General features: G+C 34.7%; 1 protein-coding gene across 9 annotated transcripts in view; it reads left to right on the top strand.

Moving 5' to 3' along the window:
* The window catches only part of LOC126758166 (uncharacterized), a 73,741-nt gene that overhangs the window by 17,002 nt on the left and 42,910 nt on the right, over positions 1-13,829 (top strand). The window contains exon 1 of one of the 9 annotated variants that reach the window (XM_050472271.1): positions 10,928-10,946. The exons of the other annotated variants lie outside the window; for them this stretch is intronic. The gene's annotated coding sequence lies outside the window, so the exon portion shown is untranslated. Of the gene's footprint in view, positions 1-10,927; positions 10,947-13,829 lie in introns of those variants that run through there. 9 annotated transcript variants of the gene reach the window in all.

The following is a 13,829-nucleotide window of genomic DNA, read 5'->3' as shown; positions in this document are numbered from 1 at the left end:
GCTTCAAAGTAATTCCCTCCCGCTGCAATACACTTATGTCAACGATTTTTCCAGTCTACATAGCACTTGGAAAAATCCTCCGTCGTGATGGCCATCAGAGCATTCTTCGATTCAGCTTTTATATACTAAATTTAGTCAAAACGGTTTCCTCGGAGTGGTCATGCGTATTTGCTGAATAGCCGTAAGTTACACGAAGGTAAAGTGTGCGAATGCGGTGGTACGATATTTGTTGAAAATGTGGCGAAATGATCACGAATAACCAATGCAGTATGAGATGGTGCATTATCGCACTTCTTTGTTCAATAAATTCAGACATAGTAAAAATCGAAGAATTCACTTTTAGAGCCTCACAAAACGACGCGTATCTCAAATACTAATAAATATTTTGACGAGAAATTTAGCATAGATGTCACTAATATGTAGTACTACCAACTTACGGAAAAAAAATTTACCGATTCGAAAAATAAGCGAAGTATTAATTAAAAACAAAAATTCACCTTTCAATTTGATAACAGAAGTACTTAAGTCAACGATTTTTCCAGTTCGCGAAACATTTTTCATAAGCACTTTTTAGGATGGCCATGAGCTCTTTCAGCGAATTTTGTTTTATCTCTTCGATCGATCGAAAACGGGTTCCATTCCGATGATTGTTGACTTCTTTGCATGTCATAATACTCTCCATGAATGTGGGATCGGATTTCGTACGTTCAAGTATGGCCAAAGAGACCTGTTTTTGACAAAAAAAAAACAGCTTTATTGGGACGAGTTGAGCAAGAACGTGTTTCATACCCAAATATCATTCGAACAGACTCGCGAGAGATGTCGAGCTCTCTTGCAGAACAATTTTCAAGCACCATATTCTTCTTCTTTTTAATATTCTCATCAGTTGAAGACGTCAAAGGTCGTCCATAACGAGGCATGTCTTCAACGATCTCTCGACCGACTTTGAAGGATTTGTACCAATCGTTGGCTTTTGTTTTTTATAAAACTGGATCACTGTAAGCCTTTTCCAACATTTGCAATGATTCCGCATACGCGCAGAATAACTCCTGCCAACAGGTGGTACTTTGGGATTCGTTGAAAATTGAGTAGCAGATTCCTCTCTCAACGAACAAAAATTACGCTCTATACGTCTCCCATTATTCCCGTCCAATTTTACGACGCAGAAAGATGGACGATGATGATCCGAGATTAGAAAGCACTTGGAGCATTCGAGAGAACTGTTCTTCCCAAGATTTTTGAAGCCGTCTACGTAGGCTATACATATCGAAGAAGATGGAACCTCTAACTGTATGAGTTCTACGGCGACATGGATATGGTAGTTATTGTAGTTAAGCGTATAAAAATCCAATGAATGCCAAGTGTACCCAATTGACCTGTTTACACTTGGAATGTACTACTGGTATGGTTAGAGCCAAATGGCGAAGTTTTGTGTTCTCAGCCCAGACCGACCATCGCTAGTAGTGCCTAAGAAGAAGTAGAAGACTGGAGCGACGTTGTGATGAATATTATGGAGTTGACTCTTGCTAAGACCGTGATAACTCTTTGGTATTTCTTCTTAAGTAATTCTACTTTACCTCTGATAACGTAATGACCTCCTAATATTAGGTGGAAGCAAGATCTCAAAAAATTTTCCTCTTCGATTATGTTAATGCTTTCAACGATTTCGAGGATCCGAGTTTTCAAGGGCTGTGACACATTTACGTTGTAAAAGAGCCGCTAAGAACTGCTTCCTTCAAAGAAGAAGACTTGGTCGATGGCGACACAGCAAGTAAACTCGTTAAGTCCGCTGGTTGTAACAGCCACTTTTCCCAACGACGTTGAGGCTGATGTCCTAGTCCGCTTTTATTCATTCTTGACCATCATATTGAGTTGTATCTTCAGTGAACTTCTCACCTCAGCAATAGCAGAGGTAGATATACTTCTCTGTCCCCAAGTGTCGTAAAAAAGCCAGTTACCAGAAAGAGATACCTCTGCCTTCGCTTTGCCGCTTGCTCACACCGCCAAGACCTGCTCTAGAAACGAGACACAATTATTGAACTTGATGCCAGAGATTGTATAATTTGAAAACTTTTGACAAAAGTAAATTATTTTCAAGCCTTTTCCTATAACCAAATATGACGACTGATAATAAACTTAACGATTTTGAAACATAATTTTTTGATTCAATTGTATTTTGTGGGTGAAGAAGACTTTTGGCGAAATTCGAGTTAGGGTGACGTCAGAAAGTTTGAGTTGTTTAGTAAGAAGTGATGTTAGTCTTCCAGGAACTCCAAACGCATGACAATGCCTTCCACAAATACTTAGTTCTGTGAAATATTTATATATTTGAAAACAGAGTATTTGACCGAATAGAAAAGCATGTCTGTTCAGGTGACGTAGAGTCCACTAGACTAATATGATAGTGTTGTACTTTCTCAACGGAGCCCATTCCGTTGGGGAGCGTGAATGAGGCTCACTGGAAGAATATACCGTATGTTCGCATCTTTTCTTTACAAAAATGAGGTGGTAAATTTTATAAAATTTGCTCAATATGAACTTAACTTTATAATGGTCTGGAGACTTTACTTCGAATCATAAATATCGGTTCCAATGACCGATGTTTTTAGGTGGAAAGTTGTTTATAAATCTTCGATAAATTTGTGGTCTATGATAAATGCAATCAGAGTATTTAGAAGTTGTCATCTAACAAAACTCTCTGCAACCTAATGTAAACTATATAAAACTTCCACGAATATAATTCCTTAAAAAAATCGTTCATAACTGTATGCAAATACAAATTTTCTAACCTTGAAAATATAGTCAGTAAGAATCGATTACGTTACTTGCAACATGCGATAATCGAACGAAATGGCTAAAATTACACTTGCATCATTTGCGCCACAAAAACAACATAGCGGCTTATATACAAAGCGCGGCGTTGCACTGCCAATATAGGCAAGAAAAGAAAATGCATGAAGAAATGGAAAATTATGATGCAAGACTATTGGCAGCGCAACAACAGCGACAAGCTACGACACACTGAACATTTATGGCGATCTCTTGATGTCGCTTGACAACCATAAAGTCTAAAGAGCATAATAAAAGTTGTATGTTGTCATTAACATAAATTTAGACATTTATTTCAATATGAATGGACTCGAATGGCCAAGTAAATAACCGAATATATAAAGCTAATTAAGGAAATAAAAATGTAAAATAAAGCAAATTTATTAATTTTTAATAAAAGCGTGGCATTTCTTCCGAAAATTAAAAATAGTATTTTTTTTTATTTTTTTAAATATATATTTTTTTGACTTATAAAAATTTTTTTATTGATTTTTTTGAGTAATTTAATTTTTTTGGATTTTTTTATATATTTTTATTTTTTTTTTTTAAGTATAGAGAATTAACAATATTTTTTTTGGATATTTTTCGATTTTTTTAATATTATTTTTTGAGTAATTAATTTTTTTTTAATTTCTTTTTGTTATTTTTCTTTATTTATTTTTTTATATTACTTATATTAAAGTAAGGGAATCTATTGTCTCATAAAATGTTTTTGTCATTTTGCGCCCAATTGTTTTGAATTGCTGATTGCTTTTTGATACATTGTTGCTAACACTGCTGCTGCTGTTGCTGTTGTTGCGGTGTTGAACTATTTGTAAGACGTGAAATAGGTCTGCGGACAATGCAACAATGTGCAAAGAAATGGCTTTTCAATGAGTTGCTTTTGAAATACCCCATACATATATGTATGTATGTTTATATCTGAGTATTTGTATATATGTGTATTTATTTTCAAAAGCGCCACCGCCAGCTGTTGTGTGCAATTATTCATATTTTTTTTGTTATGCTGTCCGAGTCGCTACTTTTTATGCTGCCTCACCACAACAAAGAGCTTCATATATGCATGTGTGTACATGCACATGTTTGTATATATTATACACATATATACTCCATTCAAAAACATAATGCGGCATCACTTGTTGGACCATCTGCATCGCTGCATATTTAGACATACTTTACGCACGCGCATCAGCATATCTGTAACGGTTTGCAACATTGTATGGCATATTAATGCATTCGCTTGCCGATATTTCAATGATTGAGGCATTGGCATACTTTTGATGAATTTATTATGGGCTTTCGTTACGTTACGAATCGTCAACATGTGTCGAATAGGCGGACAAATAAACAAGTCGTTTGTTTTTCAAATTTATTGTATGGTTTTATTGCAACAGGGCGGTTCTTTTGGGACTTAACTGAAGGAAAATTTTTTAAATTTTTAACTTAATATATTTTATGATGCCAAGAGGAGTATTTCTTTATATAGAAGAGTAGAGATAGAGTCACTGAAGTGTTAACAGAGCTCGAACCACTCTATTACTCGGTATTTGGTCTACGCGCACAACACAACAATTCTGTCGACACTCGATTCATATCTAGAAACAGTTTTGTTATGAAAAAGTAACTTTGGAGACAAAAAATGTTTTTAATTTTGTTAAAAATTCAACCAGGGTGTGGCTTTTTCAGTTCTTATACTAGGCTATTTATGAGATTTTAAGACCTATTCACTTCTCACAAAGATTTAACTTGACGATCTGGCAATATCAGTTTGTGCACAGCATCAATAGTTTCTGAAACACCAACAGATTTTGGACAATCTTCACGAAATTCGTCTTGCAGCGATATGAATTCACCATGCCATCGGTAAACACTGGCCCTTGATGGAGCTTCATTGCCAAAAACTGAATTAGATTCATCGATGCATTGTTGCTGAGTTAATCCACGTCAAAAGTTGCAAAAAAGTGATGATTTTGATGATTTTATTTCATTTTTTGATCGAATTGAATATTCTAAGTTACTGTAAACCACAGAAATAGTGCTCATTTGTCAAAACGTACTGAGCTTATACATATGTATATTATCAAAAATCTCAAACTTACGATAAAGTTGTGAGTTACCAGATTGCAACACTAGGATTGCCAATTCCCGAAATATAAAAGGCAACTTATGTACGTACTTTAAATATTTTGCAGATTTTCGACAGCGGAGCATAATACAAGTTAGTAGTGGATTATAATCCATGATGAGTTAAAAATCAAATGGGTGATTTGGTCTACACAGTCTACTTCAAGTTCCTCACAACTTTGAACCAGATACCACATCAATCTTAGGCTTGTTAGAGAGAAAGTTTAGTCTGGTACGGATGCCTATTTGTACCCGTACAAGAATTGCCATTGCTGTGATATTATGAATTACTATTTTTTGTGGGTTTCTATGAATCCGAAATAGTTCCATGGATCTTTTATCATGTAATTTAAGAGAAAATATATTGGATGTTGTCATTTATGCTCATATTCATGACTCATATAAGTACAGGCATGAAGAGAGCCGTATTAATTTTCTTTCTTAGGGCACTCACGTCTCAATATCATGCTCAATCCATGCTATACTGCGAACGAGCCGGAACTTGCGGTTTGCCTCTAGATGACTGGGCTTTGCGTGAGCTTGAAAAGCGCTGGTTGCTGCGATATACTTCTGACTCAGAGCTAAGTACACAGATCCATAGAGCCAATTGCTTTTGGTAAAGAATTAGCTTGACAATTTTTGTTGGATTGACCAGCTTTTGCTGAGTTTAGCTTGAAATACCTTAGATGTCATATAATCGGCGAATCAGGGAAACTGGCTTGAATCAATACCAGCTTCGTTTCGTCGAAACATGACAATCTCTTGATCTATGACTACTAGGGGTTCTATAAAGGTTCTATTTTGAACTGTCCGGGTGGGTTCCACGTGCTCTCTTGAAGCTAACCTAACTTTTTCTTGTCGAAAGAGTATTTTGCTTTCCAATTGCATAGCTCGTCTTGTTGCCAAGCGTGTTTTTAAGTTGGTTTTTCAAGATAACAGTATTTAACGTACAATTTAAGAAATGTCTTAATAAGCTTTACGTTCGAGGCAATGAGAATAATCTTAGATTAATTTCGAGTAATACCTCACGAACTACTAGTTTATTCAACAGCTCAGTTGCGATCAAAAAACTTTAAAAAATTATTACTATTTCTACTGCAGTTATAAAAAATAAGGTATTAAGGGGGATTCTGATAACATCGCACTTTTTTTACATTTTTAATAAATATTTTCTCATCCGAGGCTGTTTAGGGTGTGTGTTTTTATGTGGCAAGTCACAAACCCAGCAATAACCCTGAGAATGGGATGATTCACCTTCTCATTTTAGCTCGGCTTCAAACGAATGTTTTTTGGCTATCCAAAGGATATTTTGTCTAACACCGGAAGTCGTGAGCTGCTTGAGCCTTATGTAAAATAATCATTTCTGGCCACTCCCAAGTGGATGGCGCTCATAGAACTTTCCTAACTTGCGTGAACTTCTACACATGGCTCCATCCTCTAGAAGAATAAATATTTTCTTGGTATATTTTATATTAGATTTAACTTCAGTTCAAGAGCGCGATTGAGGTAGGAGAAATTCAAGGGTCATTAGTACATACTTATGTCTCCAGGATTTAGAAAATGTCAGCTTGTGTTTTTGATAAATGAAAGACAGTTTTTCGAAGAAACGGTTTAAACTTTGGAGGTTCAGAAAATAATCCGCTAACTTCAAATATCCTCTTTAAATTTTTTAAAAATATTTTTCTTAGTATAATTGGTTTGATTTTAGTTCAAAAAGTTCAAAGTACTGAAAATATGTGCTTCATGATATTTGAGCATTTCTGGACCCAACTCGTTTCCTAAATTTTAACGATTGACTTCATTTCGCAAGTAAAATATTTATAGCACTCGAAACGTGACTGAAATCAATATTCTTGGTTTGCTGCTCTGACGTAGATATGTATGTATGTTTCTACAATATTCTCACGATCCAGTGGGTGAAAGTTCTTTAACCTGCCAATATATACATACATATGTATGTTCGTACAATAACCCAAAGCATTGTGTGGAGCGTGGATGAAATGAATATGGATGTAAATTTTTTGTATGTATGTAATTGCATTTGTATACACATATATATATACAGAGATATAATTTCATTATTTACTTTTCATTTCACGCTTCTCAAACAAAAATTACAAACACACAGACAAATGTAACAGCAAATATTTATGCACAAATTCTCATTTAACCACGCAGTGCTGCCAATTAAAGTCAATCTTTGGAACGCTAATTGAATTTTATGCAAAAAACTGAGGAAATTGTTTTCATTTCAGCTTTTCGAAGTCGAAAATGTTTACAAAATAATTAGAAAATTATTCTTATGTAAACTTTGGGCGCACGAAACTCACTCGAGCAGCGGCGGCGGCTGTTGGAGTATGCGTGTGTGTGTGTGCGTGAGTTTGTGTCATTAACCGGCGCAACGAGCTGACTTGGGGGCACGTCAGTCATTTGCCTTTCATGGAAATAATCATCAAATGCCTCTAATGATGTCGCTCAGAGCGCGTTGGCTTCTGTTTTTTCGATAGTAAAATGTTTGCTGAATTTTTTTGCAAATAAAATAGTTTGTTTGCAAATAAAATAGTTTTTTTTTAATAAAATATATTTTTTTTTGGTTTTTCCGCATGCCGTTATAAATTTATTGTAAGTGAATATTGTTGTTTCGTTTTTTGCCACAAAATGCGCTGCGGAAGTAAATTGTCGGCGCGACTCTAACGACAAAGCGTATTGTCTGACGCCATTTGTAAGCGCTAGCCTAGCTAAAAAGCTAGCTTTTAGCAAACATATACATACATATTATGTATGTGTGTGCGCGACATGAATTTAATGAGCGCAAATTTTGTACAGCAGCGACAATAATTCATCGAACTGTGTGTGCAACATCTATTCACAGGCAAACAAATGCTTGCAACACTTTTGTGTTTTCGCAATTCCGTTAGTTTTGTTGTGTGTTTCTTGCATTGTGCTTTGTATTTTATAGCATAGCATGCATGCAAATTCCATCGCCCAGATTTTTTTCAAATCCGTATGTGGAGCTATTAAATACTTGCATGCCACAAATTGACGTAGACAGCGCTATTATTGCTGCTGTTGGCTTATAAAGGGTGGCACAATTGAACTGTGGCATTTTATGTTTGGTTTGTACTTAACAGTTTTTAATATTTTTGGTAAACTAACAGTTTTATGGGCTGTGACTGCTACCGCATCTTTTGATTGGTCAGTTTGTATGGTGACTATATGCTATAGTAGTCCGATCTGAAAAATTTGTTAGAATATTACGTCACTACATGGGATAATGATGTATGCCAAATGTTGTGAAAATATCTCGTCAAATAAAAAAGTTTTTCATACAAAATCTTTATTTTGATCGTTCAGTTTATATGGCAGCTATGATAGTAATCCGATTTGAAATTTCGTCAGAATTATAGTGTTTGTAAAATCGTCAAATAAAATATATTGTCATATGTAAAAGTTTTTCATACAAGAACTGAATTTTGAGCGATCAGTTTGTATGGCAGCTATATGCTATAGTAATCCGATTTGAATAATTTATTCGGATATTGTGGCATTTTTTTGGAGAAAATTATATGTCGAATTTCGTGAAGATATCTTGCTAAATAAAAAATTTTTCCATAAAAAGATATGATTTTGATCGTTCAGTTTATATGGCAGCTATATGCTATAGTGGTCTGATGTCTATGATTCCGACACATAATCAAGCCCTTGAGGAGAAAAGGAGGTGTAGAGAATTTCAAATCGATAACTCAAAAATTGACGAACTAGTTCACGTTCACATTACCGACCCTGTCACCCTGTATTTGCATTTGTTTTAGAATCTAGTGCTGATGCTATGGCAAATTGTTCATAAATTTTTTGCACTTTCTAGTTCGCTTGCTCTGGCAAGTGTCGTAATGTGCTTGCCATTGTTTTATTAGAGCAAATTGAATGCAAAATTTAGTGCGGAAGTGCCGTATTTGCAGCACAAAAAAAAAAAATTGCATGCGATTGCCACACGGTAGTCGTCAATGGCATACATATGTACATACTTACATACTGCTGCTTACATTTGGGCGTGTTGTACGCGATTTCGACTTTCGAGCAATATTTGCTAAGCACTTTGACTTGCTTATCTTCTAAAATAAATGGGAGGGACTTTCACTGTATTGTAAGTGGGCGAAAATAATGGGTGTGATTAACAAAATTAAGTGAAAACAATAAATAATTTGCTTGAGCTTAATTTGACGTGTTATGTCGAAAGAAATTTTTAATTTTTATTTTTGCCTTCTTTTTCTTTTATGTGAAATTACATATCTCGTGACCCGCAAACCGATTCCAAATTTGGTCCCTGAGTTGAATGGGGTCAATACTTCCTTAGCCTCCATATACCTATTATAAAGATTTTTGAACTTCGGACTGACTTTGTACCGCATATATCGACCAATATTTCAGTTATCTTAATAAAAGTTAGAGAGCGTGTTTCTCTTTTAACGGTGGCCATAAACCCCATATAACTAACGTGAATATCGCATATTGTACTTGAAGCTACTTCCCTGGCTTTAATTCTTGAAAGTTATCTTTATCTTTATCTTTATTTTTATCTTTATTTTCATCTTTATCGTCATCTTCATATTTATCTTCATCTTTATCTTTATCTTTATCTTTATCTTTATCTTTATCTTTATCTTTATCTTTATCTTTATCTTTATCTTTATCTTTATCTTTATCTTTATCTTTATCTTTATCTTTATCTTTATCTTTATCTTTATCTTTATCCTTATCTTTATCTTTATCTTTATCTTTATCTTTATCTTTATCTTTATCTTTATCTTTATCTTTATCTTTATCTTTATCTTTATCTCTATCTCTATCTTTATCTTTATCTTTATCTTTATCTTTATCTTTATCTTTATCTTTATCTTTATCTTTATCTTTATCTTTATCTTTATCTTTATCTTTATCTTTATCTTTATCTTTATCTTTATCTTTATCTTTATCTTTATCTTTATCTTTATCTTTATCTTTATCTTTATCTTTATCTTTATCTTTATCTTTATCTCTATCTTTATCTCTATCTTTATCTCTATCTTTATCTTTATCTTTATCTTTATCTTTATTTCGAAAAAATTAAAAAAAAAATTGAAAAATAAGCTTTATCTAAATTTCCAAAAATCACAGCAAATCACAACCATTTTTGTTTTTTTTAAGTCTCATAACTACCATAATTTCGCAAACCATAAAAATTTTTCGCAAATGCTAATTACCCGCCAACAGTAAACAGCTCAACACTTTCAATTTCGAAATCATATTTCTAAAAGCACACACAATTATTTTACTCAAATATAATTTTTTTTAAGTTTCTTTATCTTCCTTTAAAATGACCACATGCACACCCCAGCACATTAGTTATCAGTCCAAAAATAATTAGTCAGCTAAAGTTGACTCGGCTGAAAGCCAAGGCTGGCGCTCAAATGACCAATGTGGCTTGAAAGATCGTGTTACTTCTTGTTTTTTTCTTTCGCATTCATAACTTTTAACGATCGTGTTTGTAAGTAGTTATGGTTGGCATAAAAAATATTTGCTTTTATTTCATTGCGCATTTTTGTTGTACACGTATTTTTGGCCGCCAGTGTGTGATATAAGAGTTTTTCATTCACAGCAGGTCGTGTTTCATATTGGCTGTTATATGAGCTGACCTTGAAGAGCTTTTTTGTAGTTTACGTTTAGTGTTGCGTAATACGTAAAAAAGTTCTTAGATTCCCTTTGTGTTATATTTGCTATTGTAATGAAGAATCAATTTTAATTCAGACATTCTAGTTTATGCTAAAGGTACCTTTTGTTGAGCTCTTCCGAAAGTTGTATTTTGAATGATTTAATAACTACGTAGCACAGAGCAAAAATTTGTAATTTTTTCGAATTTATTAGTTCTATAAATTACAACAACAACCTCTGAAATGAATCCGTTCAATATCTTCATTTGAAGTTATTTCCCCAAACCTTTTTCCATAGTTTTTGTGGTAAGTAATAAAACCATATCCAAAAATTTTGAAAATTAATACTAAGACTCTTTGTGACCAAACTCTGGATCTCTATCGGTTAAGTCGCTCTCGACTGTTGTGGAAACGCTAAATTTTAGATAGTACAATCTTTCTGTTCAACATATCAAAATCTTCTATAAGACGGGGGATGCTAGATCTTAGATGTAAGCAATTTGTATATGATCAATGAGTTGGCTTGACATTAAACCTTTTTTCAATCTCTTTGCAACCAAGCGAACAACTGTGAAGCTCCATTAAGCTAAAGCTGTCGACATTGTCGATTCCTTCATTCGCCGCTTTGAGATTTTTTGATACTGTTTAAATTAAATTGAAAATATTTAATGTTCTATGTTATCTAGAAATTTAGAGCTAGTGAAAGATCTGACTCCACTTACTTTTCACTGAACCGAACTCGGGCGGCTTCTTCTCTACCCACATACCATGAAGTTAACAGTAGAGAAGTGACCATCCATTCAGATAGCAGAGCGCCGATACTAGCCTTGAACTCAATTACAGTGCTTTCAGGGCTGGTGGTAGACTGCCTAACCTCGCTATCAATAGCATCGAATGCATTTGTGATAAGATTGGTATGGGTGCCAGGCCACAGCGGAATCGCAGGAAATGTAAAGCTTATGAGCTAGCAAGAAAAGGCACCCTAGAGCCGTTATCGATAGAATGCGAGCGGTGCTCCCTTATCCTCTCTACTATTAAATAGCTGGGTTTCGCGAAAACTTGGTCAGCGCTGGGACACAATCGGTACATGCGCTGTCGCAAAAGCCTTTTGGCCCAAGATCGATGGCATAAGATCAGATGATCTCTTTGCCCTCAGTAAGGCTAGCCTCTCCCTAGTAGTGGGGCTTTTAACGGGCCATTGCCCTATTGGCGTCCACGCAATAAGGCTGGGAATCCTACCGGATGCTGCATACCGAAGTTGTATGAAAGAAGATGAGGTGGAAACAACTCAACACTTCATTCTTGACTGTCCCGCGTTTGAGCGGTCAAGACTTAAGCACTTAGATGCGCATACCTTCGTACATCCCACCGAGCTGGCGGGAGTGGAAATTAAACGCCTGTGCAAATTTGCATTGGCCACAAAGTGTTTTGCAAATTTGTAGTTCGAACACAGGAGTTCCTCCTTTCAACTTGTATGATCAGCCATCTAGCCTAACCTATTTTTGACTTAACTCAAGTGTACTATACAACTCACACATTGATCGATATATGCGATATACAATCGAAAATATGGGGTTCTGAGAAACAATTACTTCTCTTAATTGCATGACTTTTTTAGAGATTGACCACTATTTTTGGTAAAAGGTCAGCTATAGACACTCAGGACTTCATATTTGGTATCTGGGGGCTACATAAATAATCCAATTAAATTTTGAAACATTAGATGTCATATTTTAAGAATTTTAAGAATCTTATTCGTTAGATCATTACCTGCTAAACCGTTAAAATTTTCAAGCTAGCCGTTTCGGATAAACTTTGCTCACCGACTTTGAAAATATCGTTTCGAGTAAAAGGCGTTTACAGTTTTGCGAGCCGATTACACTAACTTAAATCTTCTTCTTTATTGGCATAGATATCGCTTAAGCGAATATAGTTCTTCTCCATCTGATCTCTCCAATAGAGTGGTGGTCCTCCTTTTGTTCTGCTTCTATCGGTGGGTATTGAATCGAAAACCTTCATAGCTAAAGTGCTCTCTTCCATCGTAAATATCCAAAGTATCATAAATCTGCCGCAGAACCTTTCTCTCGAAAACTCGTAACGCGCCGACTCATCCCTAAAGAAGCAAAAATATTTACTTAGAACATTTGAGGGTTTCAAAAAATATGAATTTTTTCATGTACATATCTGTAATTTCAGTGATTAACGAATCTATTTATGACATCTGTCCAATTCCCAACAAGTAAATATTCAAATAGTTCATGGAAACTATTAAAAATATCAAATCTATTAAATACACTAAAATGACAATCGATTTGGAGAAAATTGTTTATTATAGCAATTATTTGACTACAATTGTACGAAGCCGCATACACTGCCTTATTAGGGTCAAAAAAATGATGAACACAAAATCCAAAACAATTACCGTGGACTTGGTTTTGTCGTGGGTAGTAATCTAAGGCGTTACAAAGTGGCAGACAAGAGCAAAGTAAATAAACAACTACAAAGCCAAATAACAAATAATTACTTCATAACTGAGTGCACAAACATTTCGCTACCGTATGGAGTAAAAAATGTAATTATGATGGCGCTACGGTAATTAGCTGTATTGGATTACACGCCCCCATAAGTGATGTATTGAAAATGTTAGAAATATTCGAGCAAATGTGTGAGTGTAAGGACAGCGCTGAGATGATAACATAAAAGTGATGTAATGACTGCGTGGTGCAAGCAGAGGAAAATAATGATGGCTGCAATGGAAAATACTGAAAGAGCTATGAAAGCGTTGCTATAACAAAGCGAAACCACTAAACTATGGTCACAGTGTATTATTATATATATATACATGTATGAAATAATATACTGTAGGGAAAAGCAGCAGCAATTTTCTACCGCAATCTAAGCAGTAGTTAGTGTATTGTAAAGCAAGTTGAGGACAATTGATATTAGAGTTCATTGAAATTGCAATATATAAAGGTAATTCATTGCCTTAGATTTGAAGCATGAATGTATATATGCATATACATATATGTATATCTTATACATATCTACACAATATTACAAAATCATTTTCCACGAAATGCAGACAAACTTTTTCGAAAAAACAACAACACTTTTGCTCTTGTCATTGTTGTCTCGCTGGAAGCTCACTGCTTACGGAAGATTATTGGTTACGCTTTATGCACTTTTACT

Source organism: Bactrocera neohumeralis, chromosome 5, assembly GCF_024586455.1.
Source record: "Bactrocera neohumeralis isolate Rockhampton chromosome 5, APGP_CSIRO_Bneo_wtdbg2-racon-allhic-juicebox.fasta_v2, whole genome shotgun sequence".
Lineage (NCBI taxonomy): Eukaryota > Metazoa > Arthropoda > Insecta > Diptera > Tephritidae > Bactrocera > Bactrocera neohumeralis.
Note: the sequence above shows the minus strand (reverse complement) of the source record. Positions and strands in the feature narration are given on the sequence as shown.